The sequence below is a fragment of the Canis lupus genome, chromosome 30, assembly GCF_011100685.1.
Source record: "Canis lupus familiaris isolate Mischka breed German Shepherd chromosome 30, alternate assembly UU_Cfam_GSD_1.0, whole genome shotgun sequence".
NCBI classification, from domain to species: Eukaryota; Metazoa; Chordata; class Mammalia; order Carnivora; family Canidae; genus Canis; species Canis lupus.
This window is the reverse complement of record NC_049251.1, coordinates 12,471,130-12,495,641: the sequence shown is the minus strand read 5'-3', so window position 1 is coordinate 12,495,641 and position 24,512 is coordinate 12,471,130. Positions and strand designations below refer to the sequence as shown.

General features: G+C 38.2%; 1 long non-coding RNA gene across 7 annotated transcripts in view; it reads right to left on the bottom strand.

Annotated features, from left to right (window-relative positions):
• Nucleotides 1-6,790: 6,790 nt before the first annotated feature.
• Nucleotides 6,791-24,512, bottom strand: part of LOC102152285 — a 176,332-nt gene continuing 158,610 nt past the window's right edge. For all 7 annotated transcript variants that reach the window (XR_005381604.1, XR_005381603.1, XR_005381599.1 and 4 more), the window contains one exon: nucleotides 6,791-8,259. This is a non-coding gene — a long non-coding RNA (uncharacterized LOC102152285). The remainder of the gene's footprint in view (nucleotides 8,260-24,512) is intronic.

The window sequence follows — 24,512 nt, the reverse complement described above, 5'->3', positions numbered from 1 at the left end:
TACTTGTGTCCCTACTAAAAATGGTTACAGTCTCAATATTTTCTTATCTGAGAACCAAAATACTAAAGATGTGTTACAGTAAATGTCTTTTATAAAGACATGAGTTGTAATTTTGTTCTCCATATCACAATTTTTAAGCTCTATTAGAGTGATTATGACCTTTCATTTGAACCGTTCTTGAGATTTTTAAAAGCCATATCCATATGATTAGATAGAAAAAGAATATTTTCAACACACTTTTAATAGGACATTAGGGTCCAATAAAACAAATGTTCTGTGGATATGAGAAAGTTCAAATTATTGGTGCCTTTTTCAAAAATTTTTATTAAGATTATATTGAATTTTAGCACTGAGTTGGAAGCTATTCCTATAGTACAAATGCAAAACCTCATCAATTTTGACTGCATGAGAATGCAAACTCTGTCCTTCCAAGTACCTTAATGAATAATTAATATCATGTTCAATGATCTGGCTGCAAGCACCAATCAGCTGGCCAAAATAAATTGGATTTGTATTGAAGAAATAGTTCCCCATGCTCATCACAAAGATTACTGTTTCTTTTAGGGAAAGCCTATAATAGTATAAAATGAAGCTCTGTTGGAAATACCTTGCTGCTATCTGCTTGAATAATCATTCCTTTTTTAAACTACACTGTCAAAGCACTAGCTGTTCCTAGAAATTAAAAGATGGTGGTATAGGTTGTTCCCAAGTCTGTTCCCCACCACCTACACACACACACACACACACACACACACACACACACACGAAGAACTAACAACTATTCAAGAACAAGATACCACTGAGAGAATTTCCAAAACACAAGTGCGAGGCTAAAGCACTCCCCTGCACCAAAGAGGCCAGGACCGACTACATTAGAAGGGTAAGAGGAACATTTACACATTAACCACGTGATCCTCCCCCAAACCAGCACAGCACCATGTGGAGAGTCTCCTCTGGTCCTCTGGTTCCTCCAGTGGAAAAAAAGAACCTAGAAGGACAACAAGCTCCTTCCACCCCAGCACTGTGAATTACTTTGAGGTAACCCTTATTTTGATCTTGCACCACCACAGGGATTGCAGGGGAATTTGACTATGATGGAGAAGGAGGGAGGGACTTGCAACAACTAGCACACAGATCTTGACAGACCAAGTTTATATCTGGATCGTTCAACCAGCAGATTTCCTCATCTGTAGAACCAAGTCAGAGGAGCAATCTAACCAGGGAATTCAGTAGGGTACAGATCTGCCTGATTTGAATCCTCAAGAAGATTTGCTAGCCCTAGAGCCCAGCTTAACTGTGCCCAGGAAAGGGGCTGAATCACAACCACACCTGCTGTGGCAAATCTCCTGCCCCCATCTGACCAGAAAGGCTAGACAACTCCTGGAAGCTGTGCAGCCCAATGGTGTGTAAGCCAAGATGTGGGCATGCAGAGATGCTCACCTCCAAAGCAAAGCCAGTACGGGTCATGGTCTATTCCCATGCTATACACAGGCAGGGGGATTAATTCATAGCCAAGACTACAGGTAGCTCCCAGCCCTTCACAACCAGAAAGTCATTTTGGGAAATTGAGAGTAAAACAATCCTTCCCAGTCCTACCCAGACAAAGAACTGAATCATAGCCCTACATGCTATGGAGAGTGTCTTTTGGCCTTATCTGACCAGAAAGACATTCTGTGCCCCAGTGGTCCTTGAGCTAACAGGTGGGCAGGCAGGGCCAATACATTGCATAATAAAGCCAGCAGCCCTGTTTGGTCAAGAAATTGAGGTCTAAGTCACATTAAGAGACCGAAGAGTTTTACTGGCATTAGAGCTGCTTCTCCCACTGCATCCAGGCAGGGAACATACTTCACAGCCCCATTCATCACTGGATATAACCTTCAGCTTTGCTGGCCAGGGAACCTAACAAGAACACACAGGAAGTGGCTAAAATACCCATTCAACAGCTCCATATACAGTAGCACTTGAACAGAGAGCACAGCTCATAGCTTCCCCTGTTTGCAGAGCAAAACCTGTGGCCTCACATAATCGGATAATTCACACTCTGGCCTTATTCAGATCCCCAAACAATGAGCTATACAGGCCCTGAGTCTGTCCTGCTGCCCTGCCAGAGCAAGGAAGCTAATTCATAGCCCCATTTACTACTGAATATAGTACACAGTCCTGACCATCTAATAAGCCTGATTAGAGAATTCAGACAAATGCAAGCTTATCCTATACACTTGCTTGGGTAGGGAACCAACCCAGCAGTCCTATCTAACTATACTCAGACAGTGACACACTGCCCATCCCTGTCCTCAGGGCTCAAACAGTCACCTCACCCAAAAATAGACCATAATAGCAGGACTCACTTGCCCAAAATATTACCAGTAAGCACAACTGAAAAACCCAAAATGAGCTAACTAATGAACTGTCTCTGCCAAAGTAAACCTGTAAAGTCAGGAAAAGGAGCCCAGTTGTTCAACTGGCAGAGAAACCAACATAAAGAATTAAGGATCACAAAAAATCAGATAAATATGATACCACCAAAAGAAACTAGTAATACTCCAATAACTGACCTTAAGGAAATAGAGATGTATGAACTGTCAGACAAAGAATTTAGAATTCTCTTAAGGAAGTTTAGTGAACTACCAAAAAAACACAGACAACTAAATGAAATTGGAAAACAATGTATGAATAAAATGAGATGTTTAGCAAAGAACTTAGCAACCATCAAAAAAAAAAAAACCCAAAAATAGAAATCCTAGAGTTGAAAATACAATAAACTGAAAGGAAGAATTTAATAGAAAATTTCAAAAGTAGTCTTAACCATGAGGAAAAAAAAATCAGCAACCTAGAGGATAAGACTAGGAAATTATCCAGTCAGAGAAGCAAAAAGAAAAAGAATGAAAATGAGTAAACAAAGCCTATGGGAATTATGAGACAAAATGAAAAGAAACATTCTTTGCATTATGGGAATCCCAAAAGGAGAAGAAAAAAAGAAAGGGACAGAAGATATATTTAAAGCAATATTTGCTGAAAGCTTCCCAAACCCAGAGAGGGAAATGGACACCCATCCAAGAGGCCCAAAGCACCCCAAAGAGGTTGAACCTGAAAAGGGCTACACCAAGATACATTAAAATTAAATTGTCAAAAGTCAAGGTCAAAGAAGAATTTTAAGAGCAACAAAGGAAAAGAGAGAAGTTAAGGGAACCCCCATAGCCTATCAGTGAATTTTAGTGGTTGAGCATCTGCCTTTGGCTCAGATCATGATCCTGGGGAGCCTGCTTCTCCCTCTGCCTATGTCTCTACCTCTCTCTCTATGTCTCTCATGAATAAATAAATAAATCTTAAAAAAAAAAAAAAGGAAACTTTTCAGGCAAGTAGAGAATGAAATGCCATATTCAAAATATTGAAATTAAGTAACTGTTAACCAAGAATTAGATACCCAGTAATGCTGTCCTTCAAAAATGAAGGTGGGATAAAGATTTTGGTGAGCGAACAAAAGTTGCAGAAGTTTATTAACACCGGACTTGTCTTACAAGAAATGCAAAAGGAATTTTTTGAGAAGTAAAAGAACATTCATTAACATAAAAACATAAAAAGGTAATGTAAATATTACTGCTAATGGTAAACACATAGTCATAGCTAGATTCTTCTATATGGTAACAGCGGTATCTAATTCACTTTCAAGTATAGTTTAAAAGTTAAAAAAAAAAGTAAAAATAATCATAATTACAACAATCTGAAAGCTATGTTAGTTACACAATATGAAAAACATGTGAATTTTAACATCAATAACTTAAGGGGGGGGTAAAAGTGTAAAGTTTATAAATTCTATTGAAGTTATTTGTTTAAAATAGGGTATTATAAGTTTAAGATATTTTATGTAAGCTTCATGGTAACCACAAGGAAAAGGTCTGTGGCAATTATGCAAAAGAAAATGATAAAGAAGTGAAAGCCTACCGATACCAAAACACATCAAACACACAAAAAAAGTCATCAGAATAAGAAACAGGACAATAAATCTACAAAACAACAGAAAATAATTAGCAAAATATTAATTAATAGTAAGTCCTTGCCTATCAATAACTTTGATGTAAACATATTACATTCTATTACATTCTCCAGTTAAAAGACATAGAATAGATGAATAGATAAAAAGCAAGATCTAAAAATATGCTACCTACAAGCGACTCATTTTTTTCTAAGAGTTATTTATGTATTTATTTGAGAGAGAGAAAGCATGAGCAGAGGCAAGAGCAGAGGGAGAGAGAGTGAATCTCAAGCAGACTCTGCACTGATCACAGAGCCCAATGAAGGGCTCAATCTCCCTACCCTAAGATCAATATTAAAGCTCCTAAATACATAGGGACACCTAGGTGGCTCAGTTGGTTGAGCATCTGCCTTCGGCTCAGGGTATGGTCCAAGGGTCCTGGGGTAGAGTCCTGCATGGGGCTTCCTGTGAGGAGCCTGCTTCTCCCTTTGCCTCTGTCTCTGCCTGTGTGTGTGTGTGTGTGTGTGTGTGTGTGTGTGTGTGTCTCATGAATAAATAAATTTAAAAAAACACCTAAATAAACAAAGCAAAAACTAACAGAGCTAAATGGAGAAATAAACATTAACATAGTAAAATAGTTGGGGATTTTAACACCCCACTCAACAATGCTTGATTAAATGTTTGTTATGTCTTCTTGATGTATTAACCATTTATTATTTGGTTTATAATGCTGTTTAGATCTAGAGAATCAATAAGGAAACAGATTTGAACAATGCTATATACCAAATGGACCTAACAGACATATACAGAACAATCTGTCCAAAAAACATTCATCTCTCAAGTGCATATGGAACATTTTCTACGATTGACTATATATTAGGCCACAAAACAAGTCTTGGTAAATTCAAGAACTTTGAAATCATACCAAGTATCTTCCCCAACCACAATGACATGAAACTAGAAATCAATGACAAGAGGAAAATTGGAAAATTCATAAACACATGTAAATTAACACTATCCTAAATAACTAATGGATCAAAAAAAATAAAAGAGAAATAAAAGTTTCTTGAGACAAATTAAAATGGAAACACAACATACTGGAACATGTGGGATGCAGCAAAAACAGTCCTAAGTGGGAAGTTCATAATAATAAAAATGTACATTAAGAAACAAAACAGATGCCAAAAGAAAAAAAAAAAAAGAAACAAAACAAATGCCATATAAAGAATCTAACTCCAAGCCTTAAGAAACTAGAAAAAGAAGAACAAACTGAGTCCAAAGTTAGCCAATGACATGAAATAATAACTATTAGAGCCAAAATAAAGAACAGAAAAGATTAACCAAACTAAGAATTTGTTCTTTAAAAAGACAAACAAAATTGACAAACCCTCAGCTAGAATAATCAAGGAAAAAAAGAAAAAGGACCAACACAATTATACATTTTTAAAAAGGAGATATTACAATGGATACCACAGAAATTCGAATAATCATAAGGAGCAACTATATGCCAAGAAACTGGACAATCTAGAAGAAATAGAAAATCTCTTAGAAACTTACAATTTATGAAGACTGAATCAGGAAAAAATAGAAAATCTAAATAGATCAATTATTTGTAAGAAGATTTAATCAATAATCAAAAATCTTCCAATGAAGAAAAGTCCAGGACCAGATGGCTTCACTGGTGAACTTAACCAGACATTTAAAGAAGAATTAACAGCAATCTTTCTCAAAATCTTCCAAAAATTGAAGAGGAGGAAGTATTCCCAGACTCATTTTATAAGGCCAGCATGATCGGGATACTAAAACCAGAAAAGGATGCTACTAAAAGGAAAACTACTTTAGTAATAGAGATACAAAAATTCTGAACAAAATACTGGCAAACCAAAGTTAGCAGCACATTAAAAGCAATATTCACCATGATCAAGTGGGTTTATTGCTAGGATGCAGGGATGATTTAACATACACAAATCAATCAATATGATTCATCACATTCATAGAATGGAAGAAAAAAATTATATAATCTCAATAGACACAGAAAAAGCATTTGACAAAATTCAACATCTATTCAAGATAAAAACTCTTAACAAATTAGGCATAGAAGGAACATATCTCAATATAATAAAAGCCATATGACAAGTCACAGGTATCAAATCATACATGTGATAAGGGCTTAACATCCAAAATATATAAAGAACTCATACAATTCAATAACAAAGCCAAAGACAAATAACCCAATTAAAAATGGGCAAAGGACCTGAACAGAGATTTCTTCAAATAAAATATATGAAAGGTCAACAGGTACATGAAAATGTGCTCAACACCACGAGTCATTAGATAAATGCAAATTAAAACAACAATAAGATATTATCACCTATGCCTTTCAAAATGACCATCACCTACAAGAAAAAAATAGCACATGTTGGCATGGATATGGAGAAAAGGAGCCCTTGTGCATTGTTGGGATTGTAGATTGGTAGAGTCACTGTGGAAAACTATGGAGGATCCTTAAAAAATTAAAAATAGGACTACCACATGATCCAGCAGTTCCATTTCTTGGACTATATCCAAAGTAAATGAAAACACTAATTCAAAAATATATCTGCATCCCTATGTCCATAGCAGCATTATCTACAATAGCCAAGACATGGTAACAATCTCAGTGTCCATCAATAGATAAATGGATAAAGAAGTTGTGAAATATAAAAATATATGGATATATAAACATACATATAATATGCATATATGCATACACTTACATAAAATGGAATATTATTCATCCGTTTAAAAAAAAAAACAAAACAAGAAAATCTTATCATTTGCAACAACATGGATGGACCCTGAAGGCATTATGCTAAGTGAAATAAGTCAGATAGAGAAAGATAAACACCATATGATCTCACTTCTATGTGGAATCTGAGGAAAAAAAAAACCAAGACTTAGAAAAAGAGACCAGATGTGTGCTTGCCAGGGGGAAATTGGAAGAATTTATAAACAAACTTCTGGTTATAAGACAAATAAGTAGTAGGGATGTAATGTGCAACATGATAACAATAACTAACACTGTAAGATACATAGGAAAGTTGTTGAGATAGTAAATTACCAGGTGTGTATGAATTGTTGAATCACTATATAGTGTACCCGTAATGAATAAAACATTATATGTTTAAAAAAAAAAAACAGAAAAATCAGAAGAAAACAGAAATGCCATTTCATTGAATCATCCATCTGGTTTTTGAATCCTCACTGCAGAAAAATATCACGTAGACATTTTTGTCAGAAACATACTTGGATCCCAGGGCCTGTCTTCTTCTTTTGGAAATAGGGTAATACTTGGTGATAATAAAAATGAAGCCATTGAATAAGCAAAGCAATTTGAAAGTGGAAGAGAGGAGGTTTGGGTTTATATACATATAGGTATGTCAACAGAGGTAAGAATAACTCATTTTGAGCTAAATATAGTTTTAAAGTCTAGCTAATGGTAAATTATAGGTGCAAAATGCTCCTGAAGCAAATATATCCTACTATATCCATAGTGTTAATGAAACAATTCACACAATTAACTAAATAATGATGCTAAACTAATAATTTTTAATTCAAACATTGTTATAAATGCATCATAAATATTATCAAATTATCATAGTTTAAAAAGAAAGGCAGCAATTAATTATGAAGCAATGCATCTGGAACTTTTCTGAGAGTTCCTAATCTCTATCTGTAAATATACAAAAATAGTTTTGCCATGCTGGCAATTGCTAAACACCATTTGTTAAATTACTCCTCCTCTGTAAGCTGGTAAGTGCACATATTTTCATTTATGAACAACATTTTATAAGTCTTCATTCAGATACCTTCAATGGCTAACAAAACCAAAATCCAAGGGAATCGTGCCTTCTGAGTAGATGCCATTTAAAGAAGGGAGTTGAATTTTGGATCCGGTTTTGACTCATCAAGAAGACTTTTTTTGACCAGCAGTGGGCCACAAAATATAATTTAATCACCATCGTAAAGAGACCATCTATTCACTAGTGATCTTAAACTTAAAACTTAGAACTCTCCCAAGATGAAAGGACATGCTGTCTTCCGTTCACTTCTTTCTCTTCACAAGTCTTAGTTAGCTGTCACTGCCTCGGGCTGAACAAAACGACTCTAAACCTCTTCCACATGGCAGCCTTTTAATTAAAGATGGTGGTTTTTTCCCCGAGTCTTTTCTCCTTTAAGCATGATTTAGGATCCCATCACATCCTGGTCACTCTGCTGAATGCAAGTCTTGTGCTGAGTCTAAATAGCTGAAAAAGAGAAGAGAGAGGAGAAAATACTTGACAGAGAAAATGGTATATAAACAAGAAGTCAAGAAGAAAAAAAGTACCTAGTAAGTTCAGAGAAGAGTTGAGTCAGGGGTGAGAGAGGCACTGAGTAGGCTAGCCTGCCAGGAGTGCAAGGTCACTGAGAGTAGTAGAGGAGACAGTGCTGGCAAGCTAGCCTGGAGCCAGACTGTGTGTTGCCTGGCTGAAGAGTTTGGACTTTACATTCGGTATTTGGGGAGAAGCCAGGAAAGCTTTCGAGCACAGGAATAAAATGTTCGAAGTAGTATTTTAAGAACATTAAATCTGACAGCAGCATAAGGCTAGCCAAGAGGCAAGACATTTAGTTGGAAGACAACAAAGTATTAGTGATTACAGACTTGGGCTCTGGAGCCCAACTGTCTGATATGGAATTCCTGCTCTGGTGCTTTCTGTGTGAATGTAGTAGGCAAGTTTCTCAACCACCCTAAGCCTATTTCCACATCTATAAAGTAGGCATAGAAATATTACCTACTGCAGAGATTGGTTGTGAGCATTAAATGAATTAATATATGGAAAGCACTTGATATGTGATACATACTAAGTACTTAAAAATGTAAGCTTGTTTTACTATCGCATTTATTATCATTATAAGGCAACACTAAGTGAAACATAAGATCTTGCACTGGAGTTATGGTAAAGGGAATAGAAAGGAGGGGGTATATTTGAGATTTGTTGCAAATGAAATTTCTCACCCTCCTCCATAACCTTCCTTTGTCTTTCCTCTCATTGTTGGTCAACGACATGGGTTTCGGTGCAAATATATGTGACAGCATAAAGTCATGAAAAAAAACCTTGTTTAGTAGACAGGGAATGAATTCATTTTCTGTCAATAAGTCCAAACTGCCTCACTAATTTTAGACAAGTTAGAGAAAGGGTTATATCTACACAGACTGTAGCCCTAAACTCTTGTCTCATATACTAACTCCAGGATCTTTTAATCACTTCTGCCCGCTGTTCTCAGATTCTAGTCTTTCCTGATCCAGGAGGGGAAATACTGAACTTATCAACCCAAATGTGATATTTTTTCTGGTGCTCTTTCGATTAAAACGTAAGAGTTCTAGGTTCTAAACTTACTGCATTCTGAGTTCTAAAACCTCACCATCAGAGGGAGGTAAGATGGTGGAGGAGTAGGATGACCCCTAGCCTGCCTCCTCACTCAAACACAGCTGGATAAATATCAAATCATTCTGAGAACCCAAGAAATCAGTCAGAAGTCTTAGAGAACAAAGCTGCATGTCCTCAAATCAGAAGAGTGACCCATGGAAGGTAGGAACTATGGACGGTTGGTGGGCGCTCCCTAGGTGAGGGAACCCTGTCTGCAGAGGGAGTAGCAAGAGAGGAGGAGAGAGAGAAAACCCATAGGGGAAAAAATAAAGAGTGAAAATACACACAAGAAAACTACTGCTCAAAACCGTTGATGGAAGAAAAGGAGAAGAGTACAATACCACCAGTTTTCTATAAATACAGTAGAGATTCTAAGGTATCAGAGGTTTGGGACATAGCCCTGTTAATGCCTGAGGAACTGAGGGGTGCTCAAGGGGGAGAGCAGGGCTGAGCCCCAGCAGTGGGCAGCCTAAGGATCCCAAGGGTCACAGAGAGAAGTGGTGTGTTTCAGAGAGGTGCTATAGCCTCTCTTAAGGCAAAAGACCCTATTGGAGCCATTGAGCCGCCACCCACCAATATAGGAACAAAGACACCCACTGAGGGCTACAAATCCCAGTGCCATCTGTATGTTGCAATTTACCATAAACTCCAAACTGCTGCATGGTGGTGCCACTATCTTCTGGGACATGCAGGCACTGGCCACAGCTTGAGGCATTTGGGAGAGGTGATAGGCCTTTCTGGTGGGCAAAGGACCCTGAGGGCCCATTGAGCTGTCCCACCCACCAGTATGGAACGAAGACACTGGCTGAGGGCTACATAACCTGGCCCCAGCTGTGTGCTGCAATTCACCATAAACTCTGAACTGCTAAAAGGTTGCACCACTGTCTTCTGCTACTAGCCAGCACTGGCCACAATGTAGGGAAACTCTCTCTACCCCCACCAGGAGGATCAGGGTGGGTCTAAACCTCAGGGGTCTCTGAAATGTGGGGTTTTGAAACACAGCCATGCCTGAGATAAAACATAGGAGTGCTGTACCATTTGGCAGGTAAACAGCTCTAACACAGACAGAGTAAGGTAGAAATCTGACAGAAACCAGGGATACAGGGGGCCTCACTAAAAAGAGGTGACATGCATTGAGAAAACCAGGCAAGACCATTTTCTCCCCACACCCACCAGCTTGATCCACCTCAGTGAGCTAAATAGCACCACCAAAAGCAGAATAAAGGGCTACACCAAGCTTCCCCCTCCCCTGCCCTCCACTAGGGCACACCTCCACCACTAGGGCAATTCCACCTGAGAATCAGAGCAGCAGATCCTTCCCCAGGAAGACCAGCACAAACTCCTCACCCATACCAAGTCCACTGATTATAGAAAGCCAGAAGGCTTCAGCTTTAAGGGAAACAGGATCTAGCATTTGGGGGCTTTTTGGTTTGTTGGTTTGATTGTTATTTGTTTCTGGTTTTGTTTTTTTGGTTTTGTTTTTTTTTTTTTTTTTTTTGGTCTGGTTTTATTTATGTGTTTTTTGGACATAGAGCAATTAGTTATTTATACTATTTTATTTTTAATTTTTCTTTTTTCTCTTTTCCTTTTCCTTTTCTTTTTTCTAACAAGCTTCTTGTAATAAGTAGACCATAACACACCTAGGATCTAGCTTCCTTTATGTATTTTATTTTTTAATTTTTTTCCATTTTTTATTATTTTTTTTTCTTTTTCCCCTCCAAAATGACAAAAGAGAGGAATTCACCCCAAAAGAAAAAAACAGGAAGAAATGATAGCCAGAGATTTAATCAATGTGGATATAAGTAAGATTTCTGAACTAAATTTAAAATAACAATTATAAGGATACTAGCTGGGCTTGAAAGAAGCTTAAAAGACACTAGAGAATCCCTTACTACAGAGAATAAAGATCTAAAACTTAGGCCAAAATTAAATATGCTATAACTGAGATACAAATCCAAATGGAGACCATAAAAATGAGGATGGATGAAGCAGAGGAACAAATCAGTGATACAGAAGATAAAATTATAGAAAATAACAAAGCTGAAAAGAAGAGGTCATGGATCATGAAGATAGACTTAGGGAACTCAGACTTATTAAAATGAAATAATATTTATATGATAGGAGACCCAGAAGGAGAGAGAAAAAGAGAACTAAAGAAACTCGACAAGCCAGAAGAGAGTAGTAGGATATATTCAATGTGCTAAATGGGGAAAATATGCAGCCAAGAATTCCTTATCCAGGAGACTGTCATTTAGAATATTAGAAAAAATAAGGAGTTTCCCAGACAAACAAGAACTACTAAGTGACTACTAAACAAGCCCTACAAGAAATACGGAGACTCTTTGAGTGGAAATAAAAGACCAGGGCAGCCTGGGTGGCTCAGTGGCTTAGCACCACCTTCGGCCCAGAGCATGATCCTAGAGACCCAGGATTGGGTCCCAAGTCAGGTTTCTTGCATGGAGTCTGCTTCTCCCTCTGCCTGTGTCTCTGCCTCTCTCTCTCTGTGCCTCTCATGAATAAATAAATAAAATCTTAAAAAAAAAAAAAAGAAATAAAAGACCAAAATCAACAAAGACCAGAAAGGATCAGAAACAGCATCACCATCTACAGATAATACAATGATACTAAATTCATATCTTTCAATAATCACTCCAAATGTAAACAGACTAACTCTTCCAATCAAAAGATTTGGGATACAGAATGGGTTAAACAACAACAACAACAGCAACAATATCCAACTATATACTGCCTATAAGAGACTCATTTTAGACCTAAAGACACTTGCAGAATGAATGTGAGGGGATGGAGAAACATTTATCCTGCAAAAGGACGTCAAAAGAAAGCCAGAGTAACCATCCTTATATCAGATAAAATAGATTTTATTTTTTTTTTAAATTTTTATTTATTTATGATAGTCACAGAGAGAGAAAGAGAGGCAGAGACACAGGCAGAGGGAGAAGCAGGCTCCATGCACCAGGAGCCCGATGTGGGATTCGATCCCGGGTCTCCAGGATCACGCCCTGAGCCAAAGGCAGGCGCCAAACCGCTGCGCCACCCAGGGATCCCTAAAATAGATTTTAAAACAAAGACTGTAGCAAATGATGAAGAAGGGCATTATATCATTATTAAGGGGTCTACCCATCAAGAAGATCTAACAACTGTAAATATTTATGCCCCCAAATTGGGAGCAGCCAAATATATAAATTAATAATAAACATAAAGAAACTCACTGTCAATAATACAATCATAGTAGGGGACTTTAACACCTCACTTACAGCAATGGACATATTATCCAAGCAGAAAATCAATAAGGAAAAAATGGCATTGAATTACACACGGAACCAGATGGATTTAACGGACATATTCAGAAAATTTCATCCTAAAGCACAAGAGTACACATTTTTTTCAAGTGCACATGGAACATTCTCCAGAGATCACATAGTGTGTCACAAATCAGGCCTCAACAAGTGCAAAAAGTTGAGATCATACTATGCATTTTTTTCAGACTACAATACTATGAAACTTGATGCCAATCACAAGAAAAAATTTGAAAAGCCCTCAGATAAAAGAAGAAATTTAAAAATACATGGAAACAAATGACAATGAAAACATGACAGACCAAAACCTTTGGAATGCAGTAAAAGCAGACTGAAAAGGGAAGTATATTGCAATATAGGTCAACCTCAAGAAGCAAGAAAAACTCAAATATGCAACCTAACTTTACATCTAAAGGAGTCCGAAAAGGAACAGCAAATAAAGCCTAAGGTCCTCAGAAGGAGAGAAATAATAAAGATTACAGCAGAAATAAATGGCATGGAAACAAACAATAAAACAGAACAACAAAACTAAGAGCTGGTTCTTTGAAAGAATTAATGAAATTGATAAACCCCTAGCGCTCTTATCAAAAAGAAAAGAGAAAGGACCCAAACAGATAAAATCACGAATGAAAGAGATCATAACTAATACCACAGAACTGCAAACAATCATGATGGAATATTATGAAAAATTATATGCCAACAAACTGGGCAATCTGGAGGAAATGGACAAATTCTTAGAAATGGACAAATTCCTAGAAACTTGCAGACTACCAAAACTGAAACAGGAAGAAAGAGAAAATTTGAACAGACCCATAACAATAAAGAGATTGAGTCAGTCATCAAAAATCTCCCAACAAACAAAAGTCCTGGGCTGGATGGCTTCCCAGAGAAATGCTACCAGACATTTAAAGAAGACTTAATCCCTATTCTTCTCAAACTGTTCCCAAAAATAGAAATGGAGGAAAACTTCCCAACTTATTCTATGAAGCCAGCATTACCTTGATTCCAAAACCAAAGACCCTACGAAAAAGGAGAATTAAAGGCCCATATTCCTGATGAACATGGATGCAAAATTCTCAATAAAATATTAGCATATCAAATTCAACAGTACATTAAAAGATTTATTCACCACGATCAAGTGGGATTTATTCCTGGGCTGCAGGGGTGGTTCAACATTTGCAAATCAATCAACATGATACATCACATTAATAAAAGAAAGGATAAGAACTAGATGATCCTGTCAGTAGATGCAGGAAAAGCATTTGACAAAATACAGCATCCTTTCTTGATTAAAAACCCTCAACAGGGAATCCCTGGGTGGCTCAGTGGTTTAGCGCTGCCTTCAGCCCAGGGCGTGATCCTGGAGTCCTGGGATTGAGTCCCACATCGGGCTCCCTGCATGGATCCTGCTTCTCCCTCTGCCTGTGTCTCTGCCTCTGTGTGTGTGTGTGTGTGTCTTTTATAAATAAATAAATAAATAAATAAATAAATAAATAAATAAATAAATAAATAAATACTTAAAAAAAAAAACTCTCAACAAAGTAAGGATACATGGAACATACCTCAACATCATAAAGGCCATATACAATAGACCCACAGCTAATATCACCCTCAATGGGAAAGACTGAGAGCCTCTCCCCTACAGTCAGGAACACGACAGGGACGTCCACTTTCACCACTGTTATTTAACACAGTATTGGAAGTCTTAGTCTCAGTAATCAAACAACAAAAAGAAACAAGAGGCATCCAAATTGGCCAGGAAAAAGTCAAACTCTCACTATTTGCAGACAACATGAAACTCTATGTAGAAAATCCAAAAGACTACCAAAAAATTGCTAAAATTAATACATGAATTAATACATGAATTCAGCAAAATTGTAGAATATGAAATCAATGTGCAGAAATCTGCACACCAATAAAGAAGCAGCAGAAAAAGAAATCAGGGAATGATCCCATTTGCAGCTGCACCAACAACAGTTAGGTACCTAGGAATAAACCTACCTAAAGAGCTAAAGGATCTGTACGCTAAAACTATAGAACACTTATTAAAGAAATTAAAGAAGACACAAAGAGCTAGAAATGCATTGTATGCACATGGAATGGAAAAACAAACATAATTAAAATGTCTATACTACCCAAGGCAACCTACACATTTAATGCAATCCTATCAAAATAACATCATTATTTTTCAGAGCTATAACAAACAATTCTAAAATCTGCATGGATTCACAAAAGACCCCAAATAGCAAAAGCAATCCTAAGAAAGAAAAACAAAACTGGAGGCATCATGATTCTGATTTCAAGCTATATTACAAACCTGTAGTCATCAAGACTGTATGGTACCGACACAAAAATAGACACAAACATCAATGGAACAAAAGAGAGAACCCAGAATTGGACCCACAACTATATGGTCAATTTACCTTCAACAAAGCAGAAAAGAATATCCAATGGAAAAAAGACAGTCTCTTCAACAAATGGTGCTGCAAAAACAGGGTAGCAGCATGCAAAAGAATGAAACTAGACCACTTTTTTTGTTTTGTTGTTGTTTGTTTACTGGACCACTTTCTTACACCACACATAAAACTAAATTCAGAATGGATAAAAGACCTAAATGTGAGACAGGAATCCATCAAAATCCTAGAGGAGAACATAGGCAATAACCTCTTCAACATCAGCCATAGCAACTTCCTACTAGACACACCACTGGAGGTAAGGGAAACAAAAGCAAAAATGAGCTACTGGGACTTCATCAACATAAAAAGCTTCTGCACAACAAAGGAAATAATCCCCAAAACTAAAAGGCAGCCTACAGAATGGGAGAAGATACTTGCAAATGATATATCACATAAAGTCTCCACACATCCCATTCACTCTACTCTGCACCCTGTTCAGACACTTTTTATGTTTATATAAACACAACCCATATGTTCATCATACACCATGGACTTTACAGTGTGCCCTTATGAGTAAGCACGAAGTAAGAACTAATAGATGCTTTTTGGCAGTGAAAAAAGCCAATGCAAGACTTGCAACTACCCATCTTTTCTTCCTTGCTGCTTGCAGGTCAAGCTTTTACCAATACCCAACAATAGAGCTTCTACAAATAAGGATCTGAAAGCTTAGAACAGGTCAATGGTGTCAAAACTTGCCTTAAAAGAGGGGTTAGATAAGTTGATCTTTAGAGGTGACTTCAATTGCTAAGATGTAGATTCTCTATCTATGGTTTTACAGACCATTTCTGAAGTTTTTAATATCTGGTGGTATTACAGAAAGACCACATTGTCTAGGTGAAGTTTGGAAGCCCTACCCTGTACTTTGCCACATTCACCCTGCTATGACATGGGGCTTGGAGCTAAACTGAGGCTCATCAGTAAAATAAGGATAGTAATAGAATCTAATCCATACAGATGTTCTCAGTGCAGGTGCATATCAAGGGCTTAGCACAGTGCCTGGCTTATAGAAAGTGCTCAAAAAATGTTGGCCATTACTTGATTAACAGGAGATGGGTGAGTTTCTCCCCAACTTGATCTCAGTGAGTATTCACTGCAACAAACTAGCTGCCACATCAGATTATTCCAGGAGAACAGCAGCAGCCCTTCCTTTTAGGTGACAGAGACACAAAATGCCCTTTAATAACTGCAGGTCCCACTCGGATGAAGTTAATTGAGTATTCTCACTTAAAAAAAAAAAAAGTATTTATACTCTAGTAGTTTATGTGCTCTAAGGTTCTAAAAGCAAAGACAGAAAACAGTGAAGATAAGAGTTAAATTAAAGATTTTCTGCCACAGACCTCCAAATCTGCAAGAACAGGGGCTCCTCTAACATGCCAGGTCACTCCAGGACAAGGGCTGGTGGTGATGGGAAACTTAAATCAATGAGCGACATCACTGTCAAGCTGCTACTTGGTATTTTTAAATAAATTCCATTAGAGAAATCTCCACGTTTGGGAAAAGAGCAAATGTCAGTACTTTCTACCAAATTAGAAAGGAGAAAAGAAGAATGACCCTGAAAATGATAGATAAGTCAGCTTAATGTCACAAACCCTGGGTGACACTGGAGCAGATCATCAAATGATCGATTTATAATCACTCAGAAAATTAAGCGCTAACAAGTGCAATCGAATAGCTTAGGGAGCTACAAATTATACCACATTAATTTTACACAAGGGCAGTTTATCTAAACAAGGGCAGCAGGGATGGGAGAGCCAGAGATAAGACTCTCCTGAGCTCAGTGAAACTTCCAGAGTCTCCGCCTCAGGAGATTTTTCAGAAGCAAACCAGGAGAACGTGGTCTGGATCATAGAACTCTCAGGCAGTTTAACCCACTGTGACTTAGTTGGGTTATTATTTCCAGAAAAAGGCCTAGCCTATTTCCATCCTTTACTGATACAGCTGGACTCCAGAATAAGTGTAAAGGAGTAGCTACCATGTGCTAGGAATTATGTGTAAATTATCTATAATCTTCCTCCTTCCCTAGTTCCTCAACAATACCGCAAAGTAGTGATTTTCTTCACTAGGAAATGGAAAAATACAAACCTGAGAAGGACAAATATGAGTTGTCCAAGGCCATAAAGCTGGTAAGTGGTAGAGTTAAGGCTCACACTGACCAATGGAGAGGCTGAGGGGCAATGGACACTAATAATAGCTAGTGAAAGCTTTGAGGAACTGGGCCAGATGGTTTGGGTCTTGAGAAAAGAGGACAGGAAAGGAAGAGAAAAAAAAATGTGCAAACTATAGGCTGAGAATTTTGGAACTGAACTGAGGTGCAAAATGCTTTCTGACCCTCTTAGCCTCCATTCCTCCTCAAGAAAAACACCATGGGGCTTGGGGTCTCTCTAGGTAATATTCAAAGCACGCACACAGCGGGTACCCTCTGGATCCTGCTAAAAACTTCCAAGAAAGGGAGGAACTAACATTTCAGTGATCAAGTACCTGACCTTAAGCTTACTGCCCCCACACTTGTTCTCTCACTCAGGTCTCTCTGAAACCTGAGTAATCCAATCTTTATCTTTTCCTTTTTACATGTGAAGCTCAAAGAGTCTGTCCCTTGACCAAAGTCAAAGGGCTAGGAAATGACAGAGCTGAAATTGGAACCCATATCTGTCTGACTCCAGATTTTTTCTTCACTGAGATAATAAACCAGGTATATTTTTAGGCCCTGAATCACTAGGCTGATGATTATTATCAAAATATATTTTTCCTGTGTGGGCTTTGTTCTCTCTCTCTCTTTCTTTTTTCCATGTGAGGCCCAAGAAAAATCAGATAGCAAAGACTATCTTGGAAGATGAGATACAAGGCTTTTTGATACAGATGGAACTTCTTGAAAGTACTCAGAATTTTAAAGTTAGCTCTCTTGGGTGTTCTTTTTAATATGCACGTCACAGTTGATAAGGTGTCAGCAGGAAGGAATCATACAATACTTACAGCAGACATCTGAAGAACATAATTGCCCCAGCTGACATGTGTGACTGCTCTTTCATTATCATGTCAAGAGGACAGTTCAGCTTATAAATTGTTTGCAGTGAAAATAAAATAGGAAGTACTTGCTTAAAGTTTATTATAGCCTTTTAGAGTAACATAATTATGATTATAAAGTGTTCTTCCTTGGTGTGAACATTTTATTTGTTCTTCCGAGGATTTCTTCAAGATCAAAAAAGAAAATGTTATTTCAGTGGATGTTAAGCATAAAAGTTCCATTCATGGAAACTTTACTCGAATGTTCAATCATATTCTCTGGAGGACATAAGCCCCCCAGGGGCCTGCTGTGCACTCTTCCACAGATTAAGAATATCTTAGCAGGTTGCCTTGCTGCAATTTTCCTGGGATATCAAGGCTCCGAACTAATCTTCAGGACCAGCATCAATCTATAGTAGAATTTAAAGTGAGAAAGGAATGGATTCATTAGAGTCAGGACTGAGACTGTTCTAACTCCCCAACAAGACAAGACAAGCCAGGAAGTGGTTTTCACACCTGCTAAAATGAAAGACCCCTGGGATGGGCAACCTCCAAAATACATCATTGGCTCCTTAAGTGAACTGATTTTAGGTTATATTTAGTTTTCATAAAATTCTAAGGACGAGAAGAGGCTTAGAGACCACCTTACCCAGTGCTTCCTTTCACAGATGAAATAACTAAGACAGTCAAGGTTGTGTGCCTTGTTCGGGATGACGGGAGACAGAACCAGGGGACAGATCCAGGACTCCTACTCCAATTCAATCATCTCTCATCTAAAGAGCATGAATCACTGGACAACTGAGAGAAGACAAAGGCGAAGACAGGAATCAGGCAAATTGCATCTTTGGTGCCCCTCATCTCTCTGTTCTGTTCCCTGAGATGAGTGAAATGACAAGACAGAAACTCATGCGGGAAATTTTTATGAAATAAGTTTTCCATGCACATGTAGTGTATATTAAACTGCCTGTATTCTGTTGCTCAGAACTCAGTCACATGGCCCCAAGCAACTGCTAGAGAAAAGTCACTTGGCTATGCAGCTAGGAGGCGAAGGAAATTGGTTTGGGTAAATATATAGCAATCTCCTTGAAATGTTCTAGTTCCATAGCTTTTAAGACATTTTTTATTTTCTTGTTCTTAGATTCAGAAACTGTTGACTGAAGAGGAAGCCTGATCCTCTTGAGGAAAACCATGTAACCCACATAAGTTATTACAACGAATACTTCCCCAGTTCTTCCCCTAAATGATCTGAAGCTATTTATCAGGGTAACTGTACACCAGGAAATGGAATGTCCAGAATATGAAAATTTTTTTGAGGATTGTGAGATACAAGAACTGAGCTGCCACTAATAATAAGAAACCCAAAATGTGATAATAGCTCCCTGGGCAAGGTGAATGTCTATTGAGGCCAGGTGATGATAGAGATCATACAAAGATCATTTTAAAGAGGGTTCAATAGGACTTCAGACCTGTCCTATGGTTATTCCCTAGTTCCTAAGTATATAATTGGATAGATATGCTTACTCCTAGAAGAATATTCACATTTTTTGTCCAACTTATGGGATAAGAACCATATGGGAAAGGCCAAGTGGAAGCCTCTAACACAGCCCCAGCCTTGGCCTAAATAGTAACTCACAAACAATACTGTACCCCAAAAGGAATTTCAGAGATTAGCACTACCCTCCAAGGCTTAAGGAAAACAAGGTTGGTACTCTCCATCACATCACTCATCAGTAGAAAAAGAAAAGAACCATCCCCTTTATCGCCTTAGTAATATGGGTGCTGGATATCACAGAGAACACCATCTGCGTGATACAAGTGAGAAACTATCAAACCCTGCCTATGTACCACCCAAGTCCTTGAAACTTCACCATCCCTTCCAGCTCTGCATGCTTTCTTATCTGCATCTTTCTTAAGCAGTTGCATCTCAACACCGCCTCACCTTCTCACCTTCTCCCCAAGTCTTGCTTCTTTCCTTTCTCTCTCCCAAGTGCTATCCTGTTGAAGCTGTTGCTGGACCCTAAATGGTGCCCACAGGCACAATCAGGAAATGCTGGGAAGTTAATACCCTTGACAATGGAAAGCAAGGGTCAGTAGATAAATTCTTCCCCTATCTCCCTTTTCCCACCCAAGGACAGTTCTGAGACACAATTTTTTTTTTTTTTTTTTTTTTTTATGATAGTCACAGAGAGAGAGAGAGAGGCAGAGACACAGGCAGAGGGAGAAGCAGGCTCCATGCACCGGGAGCCTGATGTGGGATTTGATCCCGGGTCTCCAGGATCGCGCCCTGGGCCAAAGGCAGGCGCCAAACTGCTGCGCCACCCAGGGATCCCCTGAGACACAATTTATATAACTTCTCAGAGATGTAGTCCCCTGATTTGAGCAATTAATTACACTGGTGGCCCATTAAATAGCACCTTCACATGGGCTCTCCCTCCTTGCCTGCATTATTCACCTGGGTCCTTTACTCCTGCTACCTGAGATTGCATTTCCTAATAAAATAATAGAGAAACCTGTCTGAGCTTCTGTTTTCTTGGGAACCAAGAAAGACTAAGACAGTTACTATTGTTGATTTTATTATTGTTGTTGTTGTTGTTGTTGTTGTTGTTGTTATAATGGCCACCTAATAGATTTGTTGAAAATATAATTCTTAGCACATTAAAACTGCTTAGAAGCAATGCCTAAACATTGGCTATCATCATCAACATTAACCATCACCATTATTGTTAACATCCCAGCCACATTTCCTGCCCTACCCTCTGCCCTCCTCAAACTCTATATTCTATAAAAATTGCACTTGTCCATAAAAGAGAGGATATGTTCCAAGGTGCTCCTTCTTGTACTGATTTCAGGGGGGTAGAGATAGAGTGCTAAGTGGCAAAAGAAGGTAGTTTGGGACCATGAGGTGGTTCCCAGAATGTTCTGACTATTCTAAATCTTGGTTACATCCCTCCCTTCAGAATTCATGCACCGCTAATTGTCTAAACCAACCAAAGCTACTTTTGATTTTATGGTGTTCTATAAAATTTATACATACACATGTATATACACAAGCACACATACACAAATATGTTTTGTCTTCCTATCTAGACTGAAGAACCTACTTAAATATGCCTCCTGAGGTACTGATCCAGGCTGAGCAGATTCTAGTGTTTGATTAAAGTTTATTTCTTTACTGCCGGACAGGCTGAACAGGATTTCTTCTCATTGTTCCCCCATGGCACCTTTTCTTTCCACTCTCAGTTGTTCATCTCACCTGCCTGGATTCACAACAAAGCATGAACTACTTGTATCTAGCATTTCTTTTTCACAATTCCCTGGCTGCTTCTTCTCTAATTAAATAAGACTTTTCTTAGGCAGAGAAATCTACCATTTTATGGAAGAAGTACAAAAGAGTCCCAATGGCTCCTAAGCCTTCATGGAATACTCTGCTCCACACTATAACCATCTTGGCCAGGCTGGACACCCTGTCTTCAATGTAGAGTCCTGTCCTGAACACCTTGAGAAGAGTTTGTGTGCCTGTGCCAGCTCAGGGGAGAGAAATCAGTCAAAAGTAACAAAGCTAGCAAATAATCCCCACACACCTCCAATTCCAGACTTTGTATGGTCCACACTTAGCGCTAAGGCTGAGTGTAGGGAGTTTACAAGTAAATAATGTGGGGTAGCAGATAAGGTCCTTCCATATTACTCCCACATTTTCCTGTTGTTATTTTACCTTGTCTATTTCGTTGGTGTTCATGTCACAAACTATGTGCCTCTGGGACTGGATCTTGTTCTGCTATTTTAATTTTATTCTACCATTTTCAAAATTAAAGGGACTCTGTTTTTATTTCAGACCTTCCTTCTTTCCCCTCTCACCAGATTGCCTGGAATTTAATCTGTCAAGAGGAAGCAAAACCTGCCTTCTCCACCCTCAGTATTGCTAAGCTTTTCATCTTTGTCAAACAGAGGGGATAGCAGTTGTTAATTGAGCTTTCTTTGCAATTATCAAACTCTAGGCAAGATGGGACCCATGGGGCTCAGAATGTGCTACAGGGCTCCTTGCCAACTTTGTTACCTTTGTGGCTCACTTATACTTAGATGAGATATTCCTCACCTAAGGACAGTCTTCTCCTTGAGGATCTGTACAAAGTAATCACTCTCATGGATTTCTTTGAACATCAGAAATTTTAATCCTTGAGGAAAAAAATTTAAAGACCATCAGCTCTACTGCTCTTAAAAAATGCTAATTTTCAGAAATATCCTTTTGATGCTTTGATAATAGATACAATTGGAGCCATACTATTAAGGGTTAAAGGCACAATGTACAAAAATATTCCACATCTAACCAAAAGAAGTTCTGACTTTTAGCTCAAACCTAACAAGCCTATCGTTTTGCACATGAGAACAATCAGTGCATTGTCAGTTGTGGATAAATGGTAGCAAATTCTGGAATCATTGGAACTCTAAATGCATCAGAATTTTTGGAACCCATAAACCTTTCCAGAAGATAAAAAGAAAATCACAAAGAAATATGTCTTCTCTGTAGACTCTCTCCACAAATCAAACACCTCTTTCTCTATGTATAGCTTTGACTCCCCTCCCCCCAATCTCCTATTGTACTATTCTAGTTAGGTTTATCTGGTTCCAAGAAATAGAAACTCGTTCCAATTACTTCAAATAATTCTGGGCTCATTGAAAGAATGGGCAATCATAGGAGTCCAAGAACAAGCAAAATTCAGACCTTAGTTGACTATGCGTCCATCCATGTTAACTCTGGGAAGAATTTCACAAGTCTTCATTAGGACATATAAGGTGATCAGTCATCAAGGTCACTTAGCAACTTTCCAGGTGTCTATGTCTCTCTACCAAATGGCTTCCTCACCCTCTGCATTCCATCTTTCTCTCCCCAATGTCAAAGTTTTGTTGAATCAGAATTTGTTCCCTCATTTACTTCCATCTCCCAAGGAGAAAAAGAAGGAAGGAACATGAGACTCTGCTCTCAGCTTGCAATACTTCAGTGTCTCATGATTTCCTCTTGCAAACTCTCAGGAGATTCTGATTCAGGTCAATTGATTTATTGTTGTTTTGTTGTTTCTACCAGGCCCTATTATAGATAGCTGGCTAGCTTGTACACTGGCTGCTTTGAGGACATGTGACCACCTCTGATCCTGTCTAGAGTCATACCACCCAAATACTATCATAATTGCCCTAAGCAGACCATTCCTAGGAGGGAATCTCAGTATGGCAGCCCCAACGGCTGATTTGGGAACCTCAAGCCCTTAAGTTCCCTTAGATAGAACTTAACCTTTAATCATGCATAATGCTATATTGTTCACTAAGTTTTCATGTATTCATATCTGTTAATCTGAGCTACTATATATAAGCTACTTGAAGGCAGAGGCCATTTTTAAGAGTTCTGTGTTCTCCACAGCACCTGGCACAGGCTTGAACTTACACAGTAATATTAGCTTATTGGCTTCCTCAGGAACTAGTTAAAACAACAAACTAACAAAAATGGATTTATCCACTCAACCAAATCTCCATATGCCTTCTATATCCTCTAATTCTGTATCATAATTTTAGTACTTACTGTCTCTACTTATACTGTATCAACTTATCCCACCAAGGTTTGAGGTTGCATGATCATTCATTTCCCAATAACAACGCTAAGGCACTAGAAGTTTCTGGAAAGAACTCAGGTTAATCTTTTGCTATGTGAGAAAAGAGGATTCATTATAGGCTGAAATAAGAATCATGTGTAACCTTGAGTCAAACTACTTTAATAATACATTTAGCTATTCTGGTTCTTTGTAGTTCTGCTAATATTTGGCCTTCCTCTGTGTGTCAGTTGCCTAATGTTTCCTAAAACCCTAAAAGAAGACCCAGAAGCAATGTTCACAAAACAGTAGAGCTCTCATCTCTCTCTTTGTGTTCAAGAAGCCACTAGATACAGAGAGATGATGTTGACTTGCTCCACCTCAGCACTTCTAGATTTATGAAATTCTAGAGTTGGAAAAAACCCTGGTAGTTCACCAGCTTTTAAAACTGAGACAAGATAGTGTAGCATGGGTTTAGAAGTTATTCAGGATTGGATTCAAGCCCTGCACTACTACTTACTAGCTGAAGATTGTGGGCAATTAATTACAATTTTTTAAACTAGGGAATTCACTTATAGAAGATGAGAATTGAATAAAATAGTACATCTAAATTACTTACTCAGGTGCCTGGGTCATAGGAAGTATTTAATAAATGTTAGTTGACTTTAATTATATAATCTATTTTCCTTAATTTACAAATGAGGAACTAAAGGCCAGAGAGGTAAAGGGAACTAGCTAAGGTT